This window comes from Vulpes vulpes, chromosome 2, assembly GCF_048418805.1.
Source record: "Vulpes vulpes isolate BD-2025 chromosome 2, VulVul3, whole genome shotgun sequence".
In the NCBI taxonomy this organism is placed as follows: Eukaryota; Metazoa; Chordata; class Mammalia; order Carnivora; family Canidae; genus Vulpes; species Vulpes vulpes.
The window spans coordinates 152,802,538-152,820,852 of NC_132781.1; the positions used below are offsets into that span (position 1 = coordinate 152,802,538).

The 18,315-nt window shown below is 51.6% G+C and overlaps 1 long non-coding RNA gene across 2 annotated transcripts; it reads right to left on the reverse strand.

Moving 5' to 3' along the window:
* Positions 1–6,143: 6,143 nt before the first annotated feature.
* LOC112931772 (uncharacterized) lies at positions 6,144–18,190 on the reverse strand. Of its 2 annotated transcripts, none has more exons than XR_003237358.2 (4): positions 17,947–18,190; positions 16,897–16,953; positions 8,056–8,169; positions 6,144–6,282 (listed from the first exon to the last, which is right to left on the reverse strand). It is a non-coding gene; the product is annotated as an uncharacterized lncRNA (long non-coding RNA). The 2 variants fall into 2 exon arrangements; XR_003237357.2 differs by having other exon boundaries at positions 16,897–16,957; positions 17,947–18,115.
* Between the last annotated feature and the right edge of the window lie 125 nt (positions 18,191–18,315).

Genomic DNA, 18,315 nt, shown 5'->3' on the forward strand with positions numbered 1-18,315 from the left:
TCCATCATTCAGTCATTCAACAAACACTCATGAAGCATCTACAGTGTACTGGAGTCTAGGCTAAGTGCAGTGAGCAAAACAGAGCAGACAAAGTCCCTGCTCTCTTGGACGAAAAAGATAGAAAGTAACCAAGTAGTCACATAAAAACCAGGGGTTCAAAGCGCAGGTGTCATCCTGTGATGTCTCCGTCATGTCAGGCAACCCACAGGGGCGTCCGTCAGCTCTCCGCCTGCTCCATCCCGTGTCCACCCCCGTCGCCCGGCCCCGCCGGGCCAGCACCATCCCTGCTCAGGACAGCTGCCCTTTCCTGAGAACGAGGCCTCCGGCTTCCCTTCTGCAGAAAGTTCTCCACTAGCCAGGCAGTGCCGACAGCCTCCTAACCGCCACCCTTGAGCCTCCCATCAGCTTCCCACTTGGAATAAAATCCAAACTCTTTCCTCGGCCTCACAAGCCCCGCGTGACCAGCGTCCTCTCACCTCTGCTGCCTTGTTGCCTGTCGCTCTGGCCCTTGTTCTTTCCATTCTGGGTCTACTGGCTTCCTTGTCCCTCAAATTCTTTGGCCTCAGGGCCCCTTGCACTTGCTGTTCCCCCTGTCTGGAATGTTCCACACCCAGACTTTTCTGTGGCTTCTTCTCACCTCATACAGCTCTCAGAACAGATGGCATCTTCCCTCCTTCTACCCTTTGTCCTTCGCTTTCTTCCAGAGCACGGCCTCGTATTATGTGTGTCATGTATGTGCTATGGCCCGTCTCCTCATTTAGCGCAGGCCTGGTACGTAGGAGGTACTGAACAAAAGAGTGAAGACAGTTACAAAATGGAATAAGGGCTTGGAATGAAGAGTATGAGGGACTAGGAGGCCTCACCTAATTGGTGGCAGGGTGTCAGAAATGGCCCCCCGGGGAGCTGGGGCAGCCCTTCAGGGTTAATCCAAACTGAGGCAGGGAGGGCAGGCCCTTGAACCTCCCTGTTGACCAGTCACGGGCTATCCCTGGAGAAAGCACCTTGTCCCAGGGTCCTGAGCAGAAATCTGAAGTGCAGAACAGAGCACTCAGGGCAGAGGGAAGAGTTTGTGTGAAAGCCAAGAGGCCAAGGTCCCAGTCCCAGCCATGGCGATGGCTGACAGGAGAGTGAGGGGAGCCGGTGGGAGGTGAGTCTGGCCACTGGCATCAGGAGCCCTTTGTCCTAGAAACAGGTAGCCTGGGGGAGCTTGATGCCACGGAGTTTCCTGGAGACTCTCCGGCTGCCCTGCATAGGAGAGGCAGGAAAGGAGAGGGAACCAAGTGGGAATCTTTGGTGATTCCGACTCGAACAGACACCAGGCCTCAGGTGGTGGCTCTGGAGATGGAGAGAAGGAGGCAGGAAGTCCAGCCCGTGGGGAGCCTCACCCATGGCTGGATGGCTGTCTCGGGGGCCACCTCATCTGGGTTCAGGATCCTTGAAGTAGACACGGAGACAAGGTATTTATGCGGGAGGCCTACTGAGGGCTGCTTGCAGGCACTACTCCTGTAAGAAAGTGAGAAGAACAGCAGGTGGTGGCCTCTGTGCAGCCACAACAGAGGCCCCGGCCTGTCCCAAGAAGAGTTCGGGAGCTGGGAGGGCCCTTCAGAGTTGGCCCAGACTGAGAGAAAGAAGCCAGGCCTTGAGCCTCCCCAGTGACCTGAGCACAGGCTGCCCCCAGGGAGGGGACATAACCTTGTATCAGGCAGCTTCTGGGGGAATGAGTGCGTCAGTCCCGAAGGGGGTCTGGGTGGTGCCCCTGGCCTCCATGAGCAGCTCTTCATACGACCCCCCAGAGGGGCTCTCCTGACCCCAGCTTAACTGTGGAAAATTTAGACCTCTAACAAAACTCTTCCCTGTTCCCCATATTTGTGGGAACTTCAGGGGTGGTTCATATATGTCCAGAACCCACCTCACCCAGCCCCAACTGTGGGTGCTACTCAGCCCGGTATGCAGTAAGCACTCATTAAGTGATAGACCACCAGACCATTATGTGGAGGGAGGAGAAAGGGGCAAGTCTAGGGGGACACCCAACTTTCTTTCTGGTTTGGGCCCCTGGCTGACCGGAGGCCAAACTGGGGAGAGAAGGTGTGGTAGGTTTGGGACATGACGAGGCCGTAACGTGACTGGGACGCCCAAGCCCTGGGGTCCAGTGCCAGCTCCCCAGGGAGCCCCACCAACACAGGTAAGAGGGAGAGGAGACCAGGCAGTCACAGGCGGTAGGGGAGCCGGGACAGGATGGAGTCTTAGAACCAAGGGGTCTGTGATGCTGTCAGATACAGAGAGGACGGAGAAGGGAGGCTTGTCGTCGGGAACACAGCTGGCCTGGGTGAGGCCTGTGGGAGCCTGGGAGGGGGGCTTGGTTAGGGGCCTGGAGCTCAGTGAGGCATAAGACGTCCCTGGTGCACTTAGGGGAAGAGGTGGGGGAAACAAGGCCCCATGGAGAGCCGCTAACAAGGAGGCCTGCCCCAGGGCTCTGTCCCCTCTCAAGCACCCAGAAGCTCCCAATTCCACTCTCTCAGTGGCCAAGGTCAATACCCTCCCTCCTCTATCACCTCTTCTGAGGCCCCCCTGACAAGCATCCCAGCTAAAGACGTTTCCCCCAAGGAACTGTTGCCTCAACCCGAACTCCAGTCAGACAACAGGAAGGACTTCCTGGCTGGGAGGGATGGGAGGTCCCGGACAAGGTGAATGGAGGCATTTGTCCCAGGATGAGGCTTCGGATGCAGTGACTTCTGGAGGCCCCTTCCTAATTGCTCGACAAAAAGAGCAGAGGGTTCTCCAACCTGGACTAGAAGGGGAGGAGGAAAGGGAACTTTTTAGAACGGCAGCGGGGAAGCACTTGCGAACAAAGAGCATCAGCGTCAAGGGCTCAGACTTGAGCAGGACTCTGTGTGTAAAATCCCAGCTTGTTGCCAACCAGCTGTGTAACCTTGGGTAAGCCACTCAACCTGTCTCTCTGTGCCTTGGTTTCATCTGTAAAATGGGAGCAAAAGTAGTACCTATCTCTTAGGGCTTCTTTTAAAGGTTTTAGGGATCCCTGGGTGGCGCAGCGGTTTGGCGCCTGCCTTTGGCCCAGGGCGCGATCCTGGAGACCCGGGATCGAATCCCACATCGGGCTCCCGGTGCATGGAGCCTGCTTCTCCCTCTGCCTGTGTCTCTGCCTCTCTCTCTCTCTGTGACTATCATAAATAAATAAAAATTAAAAAAAAATAAAAAAAAATAAAATTATAAAAAAAATAATAAAGGTTTTATTTATTTATTTATTCATGAGAGATGCAGAGAGAGAGAGTCAGAGACACAGGCAGAGGAAGAAGACATGGGACTCGATCCGGGGTCTCCGGGATCATACCCTCGGCTGAAGGCGGTGCTAAACCACCGAGCCACCGAGCCACCAGCCACCGGGGCTGCCCAGGTTTTATTTATTTATTTAAGAGAGAGAGCACAAGCAGGGGGAGGGGCAGAGGGAAAGGGAGAAGGAGACTCCCCTCTGAGCAGGAGCCCACATGGGGCTCAATCCCAGGACCCTGGAATCATGACCTGAGCTGAAGGCAGCCACTTAACTGAGCCACCCAGGACCCCCTCTCTTAGGGCTCTTATGAAGGTTGAATTAATAAACTGGAAGGGCACCTGCCTGGCTCAGTTGGTAGATCATGAGACTTGATCTCAGGGTTGTGAGTTCGAACCCCACACTGGGCATGAAGCCTACTTAAAAAATAAATAAATAAACTGAAATTTGTAAGGTGCTCAGAATAGTGCCTGGAACAAAGTGAGCACTGTATAAATATTTTACAAATGAAAGATGTTGGCGACTTCCATTTCTGAGCCTCCTGGGCGCTGGCACTCTACCAGTTTCTTTATTTATATTACCTCTACTCCTCATATTCTTCTATAGGATAGTCCTTTTTTTTTTAGATTATTTATTTATTTGAGAGAGAAAGAGAAAGAGAGAGCATTAATGGAGGGGGGAGGCAGAGGAAGAGGGAGAAGCAGACTCCCCGCTGAGCAGAGAGCCCACACGGGGCTTGATCCCAAGACCCCAGGATCATGACCTGAGCTGAAGGCAGACCCTTAACTGACTGAGCCCCTCTATAAGATAATTCTTATAATTCCCATTTCACAGCTGAAGAAACTGAGCCCCAGAAAGGTGAAATCACTCACCTAAGTTGACCTAGGCTGATTCTACTCTTTTTTTTTTTTAAGATTTTTAGCAACCTCTCCACCCAACACGGGGCTCAAATCCACAACCCTGAGGTCAAGAGTCACAAGCTCCACTGACTGAGCCAGCCAGGCCCCCCTCTAGCAGCACTCTTAGCTACTGCACTGTCGCTTTTCTCTACCGCACAGGCAGGGGAATGGAGGAAATGGTCCCCCGGAGGCCTGTCCTGGACGCTCCCAGCCGCAGACCCCTCCAGTTATAATTTTTTTTTTATTTATGATAGTCACACACAGAGAGAGAGAGAGGCAGAGACATAGGCAGAGGGAGAAGCAGGCTCCATGCACTGGGAGCCCGACGTGGGATTCGATCCCGGGTCTCCAGGATCGCGCCCTGGGCCAAAGGCAGGCGCCAAACCGCTGCGCCACCCAGGGATCCCCCCCTCCAGTTATAAACCAACCTCAGCCTCCTCAGAGCCCAAGAGGATTTCCTAGTTCTGCAGGGTAACTACTGGCTCAGAGCAGCAACCATCTCATTAGGCAATTACCTCTGTGAACACCAAGGCCAGGAAGTGACCTCACTGGTCACCCAACGACACCGCCCTGCCGCTGGGGAGGGAGGTAATGAGGGTAATCGCCGCAGTGGTGACAGTGACACTAATGGTGACGTTGTCAAGTGATGGAAAAGCCGATGGCTATGTCAGATCTTGATGTTGGTGGAGAGGGCAAGGGGGCTGGTAATTGACTTGACGGCGTTTAAGGTGGTGCCTAATGGTGGTGGCGGATCCTAGCGTGGATTCGGAACGTTAAGAGAGGCATGATCCTGTGTTTTCTCATTTGTAAAAGAGGAACAATAATAGAACAGTGCGCGGCACATGACAAGTGCTATGGAAGAGTTAGCTGTCATTGCTGGTGTTTGAGGGTGGAGGTGGCGGCGGGCGGCGGGGGGGGGGGGGGGGTTGTTTGTATGTGGTTTTTATTTCCTGCCACTTCTAGGCTGTTCCTGCCGGCCGGCGATATCACAGTAACACGAGGGTTTTCTGCAGCAATATTCTGCTGCTGGGTCTCCAGCATTCCAGAACGGACACAAAGCCCGAGAGCTGGGTCAGATGAAGGGCAGGGAGCAAGGAAGTGATAGTATTGGACAGACCGGGCCCCACTGCAAGACACTCGGATATGACGGTCACCATCAGACACCACATTGACCACTGCAACCAAAGGCTGCCTTCTGAGCAAATTCTCAGCCCTCCTGGCTTTGCATCGGCTGACATTCAAAGTCCTGGGCTGGAGCATCCACTTGGCTGAGCCCAGGTTATGTGCCCCTATCCTACCTGCCTGGGGTGCAGGGAGGGGTCTGCAGGCCCCTTCAGCTTCAGTAGTGGGTGAGGGGGTCTCACACAGTGGGGCCTTCCCCCTAATGGCAATGGGGTGCGGAGGCAGGGCAGCCAAAAAACAATGAACGTCCACTCGGTGAGGAAGCCTGGTGGTTATGATGGGATAAAGAAGCTGAGAGGAGACACTGCCTTCTTTATTAAAACCGAACCAAAAAGGAAGGTGACTGGACCTTTCGACCCTGGCCAGACCCAAAGCCCCTTGAGATCACCCACCAACTTCTACTGCCACCACCGCAGGTGCTTCTGTGGGACACTGGTCCATCTTTTATACTCTGGCCAAGTGCAGATGGGACACTTTGCCCCTTCCTTTTACAGTCCGGTTTAGAGCAGAAACCAGGCGTAGACATCCAAACAAGATGTTACCAATGACCCAAGGAGAACAGAAAGGAAAGAAACATGGTCATCTATTCATTGATTCCACGTCCATTTATTAGGCACCAACCAGGTACCGATACAGCAGGGAATGAAGTCCCTACTCCAAGAGGCTTACAATCAAGGGGGGGAAGACAGTCAAAGTAGTAATACTTAAGTAGACGAGGCCACTGTGGGGCCTGAAACACAAGAAGGATGAAACAGAGAAGAACCAGGGAGCATTTCAGAGGGAGACGTGAGGGGAGGCCTCCTCAAGCTGCAGCTGGACAGATGAGCACCAGATGTGCAGAGATCTGGGGCAGTTGTGAGCTCCAACACCCTGAGGCAGGAACAAGCTTCCAGAACAGAATCGGGACCAGTGTACCTGAAGTGTATAAGAAGCCAGATAGGGGGATCCCTGGGTGGCTCAGCGGTTTGGCCACTGCCTTTGGCCCAGGGCACGATCCTGGAGTCCCAGGATGGAGTCCTGCATCGGGCTCCTGGCATGGGGCCTGCTTCTCCCTCTGCCTCTGTGTGTGTGTGTGTGTGTGTGTATCATAAATAAATAAATAAATAAATAAATAAATAAATAAATAAATAAATAAATCTTTAAAAAAAAAGAAGCCAGATAGGAGGAGGAAATGAGGTAAAGGTTAGCTGGATAAAGAGCTGGCATTTATTCCAGTCAGTGGGAAGCCACTGAGAGCTGGTTTTGTTTTTTAATGTTTATTTATTTATTTTGGGGGTGGGCAGAGGGAGAAAATCTTCAAGCAGACTCCCCACAGAGTGCAGAGCCCCGGTCGATATCACAGCCCGTGAGATCATGACCTGAGCCGAAACCAAGGATTGGACACTTAACTGACTGAGCCACCCAGGTGCTCCAGGGCTCTTTCTTTCTTTCTTTCTTTCTTTCTTTCTTTCTTTCTTTCTTTCTTTCTTTCTTTCTTTCTTTTCTTTCTCTTTCTTTCCTTTCTCTCTCTCTCTCTCTCTCTCTCTCTCTTTCTTTTTTATAAGAAAAAGGAGATTTGTCCTCAAGCATGAATCAGGAAGAAAGAGCAGATGGGCACAGTCCAGGTAGGTATATAGATTTAGTAGTGGTAAGGTGAGGGCTTCCCCCTTATGCTGGGCTCCTGTTTCCTCAGTGACATAGATGCTAGGTCATCACTGTGCAGGAGGAGGAGGACAGTGGCAAGACATGTGTCCATTAGGCCACGTCAGGTTTCCAGGGTCCCGGGTAGAGTCAATATCCAGCCCTTAAGGAAGCCAGGGTCTAGTCAGCCCTCGAGCTCCCCAGGCACCTCTTAGCGGCTTCCCCAGGGAGATGATGGAGGCACTTCCTCGGTTGGCCCTTCCCCTGTCACTGAGAAGAGGCCACTGGTAGCAACTGAAGCCTCAATCATCACAAGCTCGATGTCAACAACAACCGCTGTCACCTTCACAAGGACAGGATAGGGACCCCTGACCCTGTGAGTTAACAGGACCCTGTAAGTCAGCTCCTGGGACCTGTGAAAGGCACAGGCCTGGGACAGAGCCAGAGGTAAACTAGAACTGGCTCCTACTGGCTTGTGAGAGCCAATTCTTCCCAATTCTGCATGTAGTATCATCACATGGGTGCTGAAATCAAGCACAGAGGAGGACTTTTAACAGCCAGTTCACCAGCATACCTCTGGACAGAGCCTGAAGGTTAGTGAGAGACACTGACCCCACCACTTGCCATGTAAACTCCAGATCCTGGAGCAGAATCAGTGGGAGGAGGCAGCCAACCATGTCCATAGAGTCTAGAGGGAGCCTGTTTGGTGGGGGGATTTGGGTGGAGATGGGAGGTCACCTGCCCCCAAGATACATCTGAGAGGGGACCAGAGACCCTGGGCATTAGCTCTGGGACAGCACCTTCACCAGAGCCTCTGCTCGGGCCCAGGAGCCTAAAGGCCTATGGGCTCCCAGCTAGGCTACTTGACTCACTGTCCTAGAGTTGGGATCCTAGGCTGGGTCTGTCCCTGAAAGGCTGCTTCTCCCTGTTCCTTGATCTCAGGATGAGCCCCGACGCTGGTCACAAACTGGGCCTGAGCCCGGTGACAAAGATCCCCACCCAGGGCCTGACAGAGCCCCACCCTGGTTCTAGGTTGGGCTCTAATGGGCCGCAGAAAACAACTCTCACCTCCATCTGCACACAGGCCTAGAATCATGGGCCCTGAGCCCAAAGAGGAGTAGACCTGATGAGGGGGTGGCCCAGCACCATTCACCTCTGCAGTCCTCTGCTTGGGGAAGCAACCTGTGAAAAACAAAACAAAATTAAAACTCACCACCAGCTCCTCCTTGCTTTAGTGACACATCTTTGTCTTAGGAAATAAGGCCTGAAGGCAAAACACATTTTCTAAGGCCTAACCCTTCCCCACCTGCCAGGCTCCCTCTGATTTAGAGGATTCTTGCCCTAAACTGTCCCTCCCCACTGTCCCCAGAACAAAGGGTTCTCTGTTGCCAGCTGTGAAAGTCCCAGGAACTTCATCCGAGAGCCTAGGGGGTGGAGGCCAGGATCCTATCTGGCTTATGGACTCCAGCAAGATTCTTTCCCTCCCCAGATCTGTTTTCCCATCTGTACAGCGAGAGATTTCGCCCGCTAGCTCTAATACGCAAAGTTAGTCAACTTGACAGAAATTTAGGGCCCCATGTTCAAACATTTGAAGGGTTGTAATTTCTTGATAATTCAGACCCAGGAGACCCAGGAGACCCAGGAAACCTTTCCTAAAACGTGTACGGGATACTGGGTCCAAGTCCTGGCATATCCTTTTAACTCTGGTACCTCATGCTAGTGACTTGGCTTCTCTGGGCCTCAGTTTTCTCATCTGTCAAATGACAATAATACCAAGTTTGTGAGGATCAAATGAGAGGGTGGCAAGAAAAGTGCTTTGTAAATTGTAGAGTACGGTGCTCCCAGGAGAGAGGAGCATTTATTATTGCTGTTCGTACAGGTTAATGTTTTGCCTTCCAGCAGAGCCCAGAGAGTGGATCAATCTGGCCTAGCTCTCAGGTGGGAGACATCCTCAAAGTCTCTCCAGGACCTACTACCTCACCCCTGCCCAGAACCAGCTTGAGCCCAGCAGAAGCCTTCTACCTGGCCTCCCCACCTCAGGATTGGACAAATCTTCCTCACTGGCCCCCATGGATCGTAGGCTTTAGAGCCGGACCAGCCTTGGGGATCCTCAGATCCCATTGCTTTATAGCGGCCCAGATAGAAGAGAGGCTGCCCAGGAGGCCCACAGCATGCTAGTGGCAAAGTGGGGCTCAAACCCAGGCCTCTCCTTCCTACAAGACTCTTTCCTCTAATCCTGGCACCCCCAAAAAAGCAGTGTCCCCTGGAATCTTGACGGCAGCAATGGTCCTGCAGGTGCTCCAAATCAGCAGGCCCTGGCCAGGCAAGGGAGTCTGAGAGACGGCCTGTCCAGAGCATCCCTCCAGAGCCTTCGCACTCTGCTGGTCTCTTGCCTCCTCCAGAAAGCCCTCCGTGACTGGCACCCAGAAAGCTGAAAGTGAGTTTCCTCCCACCCCGTTCCTTTGACAGAAAACTGGGCTTTAAGAGGAACAGAGCCTGCCTGCCTGCCAGCCCCTACGTGGAGTTTCCTCCAGGTAGGAAACAGCTAGATGCGTCTGGGCTCCCCAGGGCAGGGGCCTCCCCAGACTGAGGGCGAAGGGAGTAGGAGAAGAGGAGAAGCAAGGGATCAGCGCCCTGGGATTTGGGGATCCCAGCTGCGGCAGGGAAGGGGGCGGGACTGGCAGGACAGGGGGACACGGAAGCTCCGCCCCCTCGAACGCCAATTCCCGGGGCCCCCTCCCTCCCCGCGGCCCATTCCCCCGGGCGGGCTCCTCCCGTGGGAACTGCTGTCTCGGCAGCGGGCGCCGGGCCACGGGGCTGCCGGGAATGAGGCTGGGCAGGGGCGGGGCGGCCCGGACGCGGCTGCCCCCCCCCCCCCCCCGCTCGGCCCGGGAGGGGGCGGCTGGGGCGGAGGCCCGCAGGGAGGGCAGCTGCGTGGGATCCTTCTGGGTCCCTCTCCTCCCCGGGAGCAGTGGCCCGGAGGCCACCTGGGAGCTGGTTAGCGACGCAGACTCTCAGGGCCTTCCCCAGACCTGCTGATTCAGAATCTGCATTCTAATAAGATCGCCAGGTGACTCCCAGGCACATTCCAATTTGAGAAGTCCTGTTCTAACAGGAGTCTGGCTGCAGATGTACAGGTTAAAGAAAAGAGACCTGCAAACTTCTAGTTATAAAATAAATAGGTCACATAAGGGAGGTAATGTGCAGCATGGTGTCTGGAATTAAGAATATTGTATCTTTAAGAGTTGCTGAGCGTAGATCTTAAAAATTCTCACAAGAGAAAAAAAGTGTGACTCTGTTTGGTGAGGTTAACTAAACTTGCTGTGGCGATCATTTTGCAATATACACAAATATCGAATCGTTATGTTGTACACCTGATGTTTATATGTTACATGTTGATTATATCTCAATTTTAAAAATTAAATCGTGAGGGGTGCCTGGGTGGCTCAGTCGGTTAAGGGTCTGCCTTCAGCTCAAGTTATGACTCTGGAGTCCTGGGATGGACCCCAGGTTGGGTTCCCTGCTCCGTGGGGAGCCTGCTTCTCCCTCTGCCACCCACCCTGCTCCTTTTTTCTGTCTCTCTCAAATAAATAAAGTCTTTTAAAAAAATTAAATCTTGGGGGAAAAAAGACTGAGATTGCCTTCCTTTTATTTCTTTTTATGTTTCAGAGAGGGCATTATCTTGGGTTTTTTTTTCCATATTAGAATGTATAAGTAGGATATATCACCTATGAATTGTATTCCGTTACAGGAAAGAGGTACTGCAGAATAGTTGTTATAAAAAGGAGCATGGGGTCTGCTGGGGCTGGGAACCCACTGATGAGAACTCATTCCTGTTTGTCAGCAACATCAGTCCTGACAAGACAGAAATGGGAACAAGGAGCCCTTGAACCTGAGAAGCTCCTCCTCTAGCAGAGGAGATGAAACAGACTCATATCACTCTTTTCCTGAGTCTGTTTCCTTACCCATGAAATGGGCATAATTAATCATCAGTCATTGTCACTACTCAGACTCCAATGAACTTGGGGACAGGGAGGGACTCTGTGAGCAGCCTGGAACCTGAGGGAAGAGAAGTCCCAGGGTGCCGTGCTCACACCTCTGCCTTCTGGTGCCTCTTCCTGTCCTTCAGGATCCAGCCCTCAGTCTTCCTGGTTCTCCTCTAGAGCCTCGTCCTCATCTATGGTCTCACCCTTCTTCCTTCCTCCTTGACCCCCTCCCCCCCAAAAAAACACCTGTCCGAACTTTGCTCCCATTTAGCAAATTAGCACTGTTTCTGGGAGGAGCAATAATTCATTGAGTGCTGACTACATGCCAGCCACCACTCACACACCGGTTTTGTTTTGTTTTGTTTTGTTTTGTTTTCATGCTGGGTCTTTTATGCCCAAGTTATAATTCAAGTTTTTGGCTCCCACTAGAGTAGGCTTCCTCGGCTGGAAAACGGGAACCAACTTTCAGTGACCTTGGGGAGGACCCACAGCTCTGGCTGTGGCCATGATGCACCACGCCCTGCAAGATCTGCTTCTAGAAGAGTGCTCCTTCCTCCTTTCCTCAAGCACCCCTTCACTCATTCCATGAAGATTTATTGAGCGCTGAATAACTCGCAACACAGTTCCAGGAGCTGAAGTAAACAGAAAACTAAAACAAGCAAACTCTCTGCCCTCCTGGAGCTTCTGTTCCAACAGGGAAAAGAGTAATAAACAAACAAACAAACAAACAAATAAAATAAGTAAAAATGCAGCATGATGTGCAGATGGTGTTGGGGGCGGTGGAAACCCTAAAGCAGAGAAGAGGACAGCTGGGGTGGGAGGTGGCCATGCTCATTGGTTAGTGAGTGAGAAAAGGAACCTGGAAGAACAGGGGAGAAGCCAGGTGGCTCTCCAGAGTGAGTCTACACAGGTGCTAGAGCAATCAGAAAGGCCCTGAGGTGGGACAGGAACATTCAGGAGCCCGGTGTGCCCACAACAGAGGAATGAGGGGAGAGGAGGAGACGAAGTTGAGGGTGTCCTATAGAGCCTTGTGATTGGAGGGACTTTGGCTTTCTTCCAAGTGAGATGGAGGCATTAAAATGGCATGTTCTGGGGCTCGTGGGAAGCTCAGTCAGTTAAGCATCTGACTCACAATTTCAGCTCAAGTCGTGATCTCAGGGTCATGGGGTCTGACCCCACATGGCACTCCATTCTGGAGTCTGCTTCTCCCTCTCCCTCTGTCCCCCTGCACTCACATGCTCTCTCTCTCTAAAATAAATAAATGAGTTAGACCTTTGGGGAAATTTTTTTTAAAAAATAAAAGGATCACTCAGGCTGCGGGGTTGAAAACAGACTGTGGGAGACCAATGCAATAGTAGAGGGGCATAGGGAGGCTAACCCAGCAGAAGGGCGATGGCCATGAGGACACAGAAAGTTGCGGCCAGGATGAGATGGGCTGGAATTCTGTCTGTATTCTGAAGGTGAAGCCAACTGGACTTGCTGACACACTTGATGTGGGATGTGAGAGAAAAAAGGAATTAAAAAAAAGGGTTTCAGGGCAGCCCAGGTGGCTCAGCAGTTTAGCGCCGCCTTCAGCCCAGGGCCTGATCATGGAGACCCGGGAACCAATCCCACATCGGGCTCCCTGCATGGAGCCTGCTTCTCCCTCTGCCTGTATCTCTGCCTCTCTCTCTCTCTCTGTGTCTCTCATGAATAAATAAAAAAAAAAAATTATTTAAAAAAAAGGGGGGGGGTGTTTCAGATTTTCAGCCCAAGAACTGGAAATCGCCATGTGCTGCAAGAGGAGCAGTTCAGCTCAAGAATTTATCTCTGGATGTGTGAAGTTTGAAAAGATGGATAAACATACAAGTACAGACGGTAAAGGGTACAGGGTTTCTTTTAGGAGTAATTAAAATGTTCTAAAATTGAGTGGTACTGGTTGAACAACTGTGAGTGCACAAAAATCCACTAAGTTGTATACTTTACATGGGTGAAGTGTTTGCTCTGCAAATTGTATCTCAATGAAGCTATTACTAAAAGACATTGATGATTGGACTTAGCAATGTGAGGGTCACAGGTGACCTTGGCCAAGCGGTTTCGGTGCCATGGTGGGGACAAAGCCTAACTCAAGTGTGTTCAAGACAGAACAGAGTAACTGAAGACAGCAAACACAGACATTTTCAAAGTTTGCTATATAGAGAAATAGGGAGATTTTTGTTTCTTGGGCTTTGGTTTTTGTTTTATGTTTTTTAGATGCAAAGAATTATGTTTTAATAGGAATGATCCAGTAGAGAAGGGGAAGTCGCCAGAGTGAAGTCCTTGAGCAGGTGAGAGGCAGGTGGTCTGGTGTAGAAGCAGAGGCGTAGCTGCAGGGAGGAGCAAGCAGGGTTCCCCCTGAGGCAGCAGGAGGGAAGCTAAAAATGAGGCACAGACCCAGTGATTGGGTAGGCATTGAGAGTCTCTGGAAATTCTCCTTTGATTGCTTCTATTTTCTCAGGAAAATGTAGGAAGCAAAGTCCTCCACTGAGAGGGGGTGAGGGAGGAGCTGTCCACGATGGAGGTGAGGAGGAGAGGCATGAAATTGTCTCTAGGGGGATCCCTGGGTGGCGCAGCAGTTTGGCGCCTGCCTTTGGCCCAGGGCGCGATCCTGGAGACCTGGGATCGAATCCCACGTCGGGCTCCTGGTGCATGGAGCCTGCTTCTCCCTCTGCCTGTGTCTCTGCCTCTCTCTGCCTCTCTCTCTCTCTCTCTCTCTCTCTCTCTGTGTGACTATCATAAATAAAAGAAAGAAAGAAAGAAAGAAAGAAAGAAAGAAAGAAAGAAAGAAAGAAATTGTCTCTAGGGAGAAGGAGAGGTATGGAATTGTTTCTAGGACCGCAGGGGAACGAAAACACCAGGTCACACGGTAGGCCTGCCAGCTGGTGCTAAGGGCCCCCTAGAGAGGATGGAGGCCGTCACCAGATGAGTGAGGCCTGTCAGCAGGGCCGTGTGTCTTTCTCCAGCTTCAGTCAACTGTAGGGCACGAACCCATAGCTGGATTAACCAGGGTGTGGTTTTGCCAGATGAGTGCAGTTTAACGTGAGAGGAGCAAGGGGGGTGAGGGTGTGTGCAAGGAAGTAATTATAATGATGGTCCATGGGATCAAAGCTGGTTAAGGAGGCAAGAAACAGTGGGGGGAAAGGTGGGAGGATCAATAGATTGAAGGGTCTAGGGAGTCAGGACCCAGTGCAGCCAGGGTTCTAGAGGTAGTGAGCAAGAAAGACAGGAGGTGCTGGTAGGAGGATGGGACACTTGCTATTGAAAGTTTACGGGGCACTGGCAAGGTTGAGAAAAGTACCTCGGCCGTGAGAGGCTGAGGCACGGTGGAGGACAAGAACCGTAGATGACAGGTGATTCTGTCCCAGAGGGAAGGACCATCTCTGTGCAACGGAACAAACCAAGCCATCCTCAGAGCAGGGCTCTGGGTAGGGCATGGGCCTTGGGCTCAGCCAGACCTGGGTGTGAAGCCCGTCCTTCCAGCTGTGGGGCCCTGCACAAAATAACTGGTTTCTCTGAGCCTTAATTTCCTCTCACATAAAGTGAGAGAGCACTCCTCTGTCAAAATTTGTGTGTTCTGGGAGTGCCTGTGTGGCTCAGCCGGTTAAGCATCTAACTCTTGATATCAGCTCAAATCATGATCTCAGGGTTGTGAGATCAAGCCCCAGGTCAGCTCTGTGCTCAGCATGGGAGTCTGCTGGAGATTCTCTCTCTCCTTTGACCCTCCCCCTGCCCACACTCGCTCTCTCTCTAAATAAATAAAATCTTAAAAAGTAAAAAAGATTGTGTTCTGAAAATTGAATAGGAAACTATGGAAGTTGCCTCGTGTGGTTCCAGGCACAGAGTGCTCAGTCATGTGGGCAGATCCCAGAATGCTCTTGTCTGCGGTCCCAGAGCAGAGGAGGGACCAGTGTGGAGGCCAGCACTCCCCACAGGACCCCTTCTCCTTCCCATCACTTCAAATCACAGGTGAGTGGAAAAACCTGACTCCTACTTTGCTGCCATTTTACAGAATAGGAAACTGAGGCCCAGAAACGGAAAGTGACTTACCTATGTCACTACAACTCAGTTATCACAGAGAGTACGTTTCCTCCTAAAATCAGAGTCAGGATTGGGATGGGAAGTATGTATGGGAGGGAAAAGGCTCATATATAACATTTGAAAGCCAGATGAACTCTTCGGAAGGTACCCCAGTCATTGATTCCCTCCATTCACTAGGACAATTTTTTGACAGAGACAGAGCACAAACAAGGGGAGTGGCAGAGGGAGAGGGAGAAGCAGGCTCCTTGTGGAGCAGAGAGCCCAACGTTTGGCTCGATCCCAGGACCCTGGGATCATAACCTGAGCCAAAGGCAGACGCTTAACCGACTGAGCCACCCAGGTGCTCTCACTAGGACAATTATAAGTTGGTCTTGGTGAAGGTGAAAACCCTCCGGAGTATACCCCTGCTCTCTCACCTTCCCTCTCCTCTTCCTACATTCCCAGATCACCCACACTCTCAGGGCAGTGATGTTCAGGTACTGTGATCCAGCAAAGATTGGACCGATTAGCTTTGGAATAGAAGTGTCAACAGAAGGGTGATTCACAGCGCATGAATTTGCTAATTGCTCTTCCTAGCCCAGGCAGCAGGAAGGTGACAGGAAAAGAGATCTCTAAGTTTCCTTTCTTAGAGAACTTGATTCAAGCCTGCGGAGTGGGCACAGCACCAGGCCCCGCCCCCAGGGGCGCCTACCCCCGTGTAGTTCCAGCCCTAGTCAGTCTCCCTGGGCAAATTCCCTCTGGCTTCCTGGACCCCAGTTTACTCATATATAAAGTGGGAAGAGAGTGAACAAAAGGATTGTCAAAAAACCCCTCCCCATTCCCCCCAGCTCAGGGCTTCAGGGTCGTAGGAATGTGTGGCTGGCACCTTCTCTGCTGCCCTGGCTATCTGGCGACAAGCACAGGGAGATAGGTAGAAGCGGATTCAGCAGTTGCAGTAGAAATGTAACCTCCTTGGGCAGGATCTGTGATCACACTAACAAAGGACATCAGTCTCTTCAGTTCTCTCTCTCTCCCATACCCTGTTTTATTTTCTTCTTAGCACTCTCTAAAATGTCTTATTTATTTCTTTACTTAAGTATTGTCTTTCTATACCAGAATGTCAGTTCTAGGGCAGGGGCCTTGCCTATCACATCTCAGGGCCTAGCCCAGCACCTACGGGGTGCTTAGTATATATGTGTTGGTTGATGAATGAATGGATGGATACATCTTGAGGGTGGTACCAAGGCTGTGCCAAGCACAATACTGTGATCTGTGCCAACTCTTCCACGAGGAGCAATTGGAAAATAGGGCTCTGGAGTCAGGAGACTTGGATTCAAGTCCCACCCTGCCAATTAGTGGTTGTATGACCACGTCACTTGACCTAAGCATTGGTTTCTTCATCTGTAAATTGAGGATAATGATCCCACATCTTGAGGCGTATTTTTAGAAATTAGAGGTCGTGTATGTAAAGTGACTTGGTATCTAGTAGGTCCTCGGTAAATGTTAGTTTCCTTTCTTTTACTTCCCCTGCTGGGGCATGGGGGTGGTAGGGCAAGGGTTTGGAGACTCTTGGCTCAGCCAAAGAGGTTTCTCATGTACGTTTTCTCTTTCAAAAGAACGTAAAACAAAATAGCAAGCAACATCAGTGAGAACAGCACCTGAGACTTGCCCATAGTCACACAGCAGAGCTGGGGAGCAAGCAGCAGGTCCCCTTCCCGGGGGGGGCCAAAGGAAGCCCCAATCCCAGACGGAATGGAGGGAGGGGCCATAGGCAGGATCTTGCTGGGGCTGGCCTTCAGAAAGAGGACGTGATCGCTCTAGTCTGAGGGTCAGGGTTCTACGTCCAGATCTGTCGGAGACAAGCTGGTGACCCTGGAATGTAGTTTACCGTGTGTAGGTCCCGGTTTCCTCTTCTGTACATTGGGAATCTCACTCCTCACTCCGCCTGCCTTACAGAACGGGACAGTGTTAGAAGAATGATATATATATATATTTTTATCTGTAAGAAGAATGATACTTAATCTAAAAGAGGGGATCCCTGGGTGGCTCAGCGGTTTAGCGCCTGCCTTTGGCCCAGGGCGTGATCCTGAAGTCCCGGGATCGAGTCCCACGTCGGGATCCTTGCATGGAGCCTGCTTCTCCCTCTGCCTGTGTCTCTGCCTCTCTCTCTCTCTCTGTGTGTGTCTCTTGTGAATAAATAAGTAAAATCTTTAAAAATAATAAAAAATAAAGATGGGTGAAAAAATAATAATCTAAAATATTGTAGTGATAAATCAAGCAGACTCAATTTCTGAAATTCTGCCCCAGGTACACATATTTAAAATCAGAAGAAAAAGTGAATTCAAAAGTAACCCTGAGCCGCATCCCTCTAGACTCTGTAAAGTGGGAAAGAAAAACATGTAAACATATCATTTCAATAGAACATTGGAAAATGTTTTCGCCAACTATGAATAATCAAATCAAAAATTTTTAAATATTTATTGAACATCTTCTCTGGGACAGAAAAGGAAACTGGCTCAGAGCGGTGAGTGACTTGCCTGGGGGCACACAGGACCTGATAAGGCTGAGAAAAAGCTGGCAGGAAAGACTTCCACCAGCTGCTCAGGAAACCCCCACCCGAAGGGGTTGCCGAGGAGCCCAGGACAATGGGTCAGGAAAACCAGCTCCCTACTTCCAGCTGCCCTCTATCCTCCAGCCCTTTAAAGGCCCTGCGTCTGCACAAATGTAACGGAAAGAGCATGCGCCGCAGATTCTAGAGCCCAGGTTCAGCACCAGGGCCCCGACTCGTCTGCCGTGTAACCTGAGGGAGTCACGCCCCCTCTCTGAACAGGTCTGCCCTCCCCTCAGTAGGAACGTAGACGCAGGTCAGGCTGTGGTGGGCAAGGGCCAATCAGGAGCGCGTTAAGTAGCCTCGACCTCGGTAGACACAGTTTGTTACCTTTCCGCCACACTGAAAGCGGGAGGAGCGCCGTGTGGAGCTGAACGAGCAGCACGGTCTCTCTGGGCTTCTGGAAAGAACAGGTGACCAGGACCAGGCCAGGCGATTTCTAAATTCCTTCCAGCGCCAGAAAGAACCCTGGAACTTCTTCGTGGTCCAACTCCGCTACGAACTCCCCAGGTCACCTCCCTCCCTCCTGCCCCTGGAGGGCGCCGTCCCTTTAAGTCTCGGTCGGCCGCAGCCCGGGCCAATCACGCAGAACCGAAGTTCTTTAAGGACCAAAGGAGGGAATTCAGCCGGAGCAGGAGGGCGGGGCAGGGGCGTGCCATCCAGCCAATCGGAATCTCCCTGGCGACTAGTGACTCACGT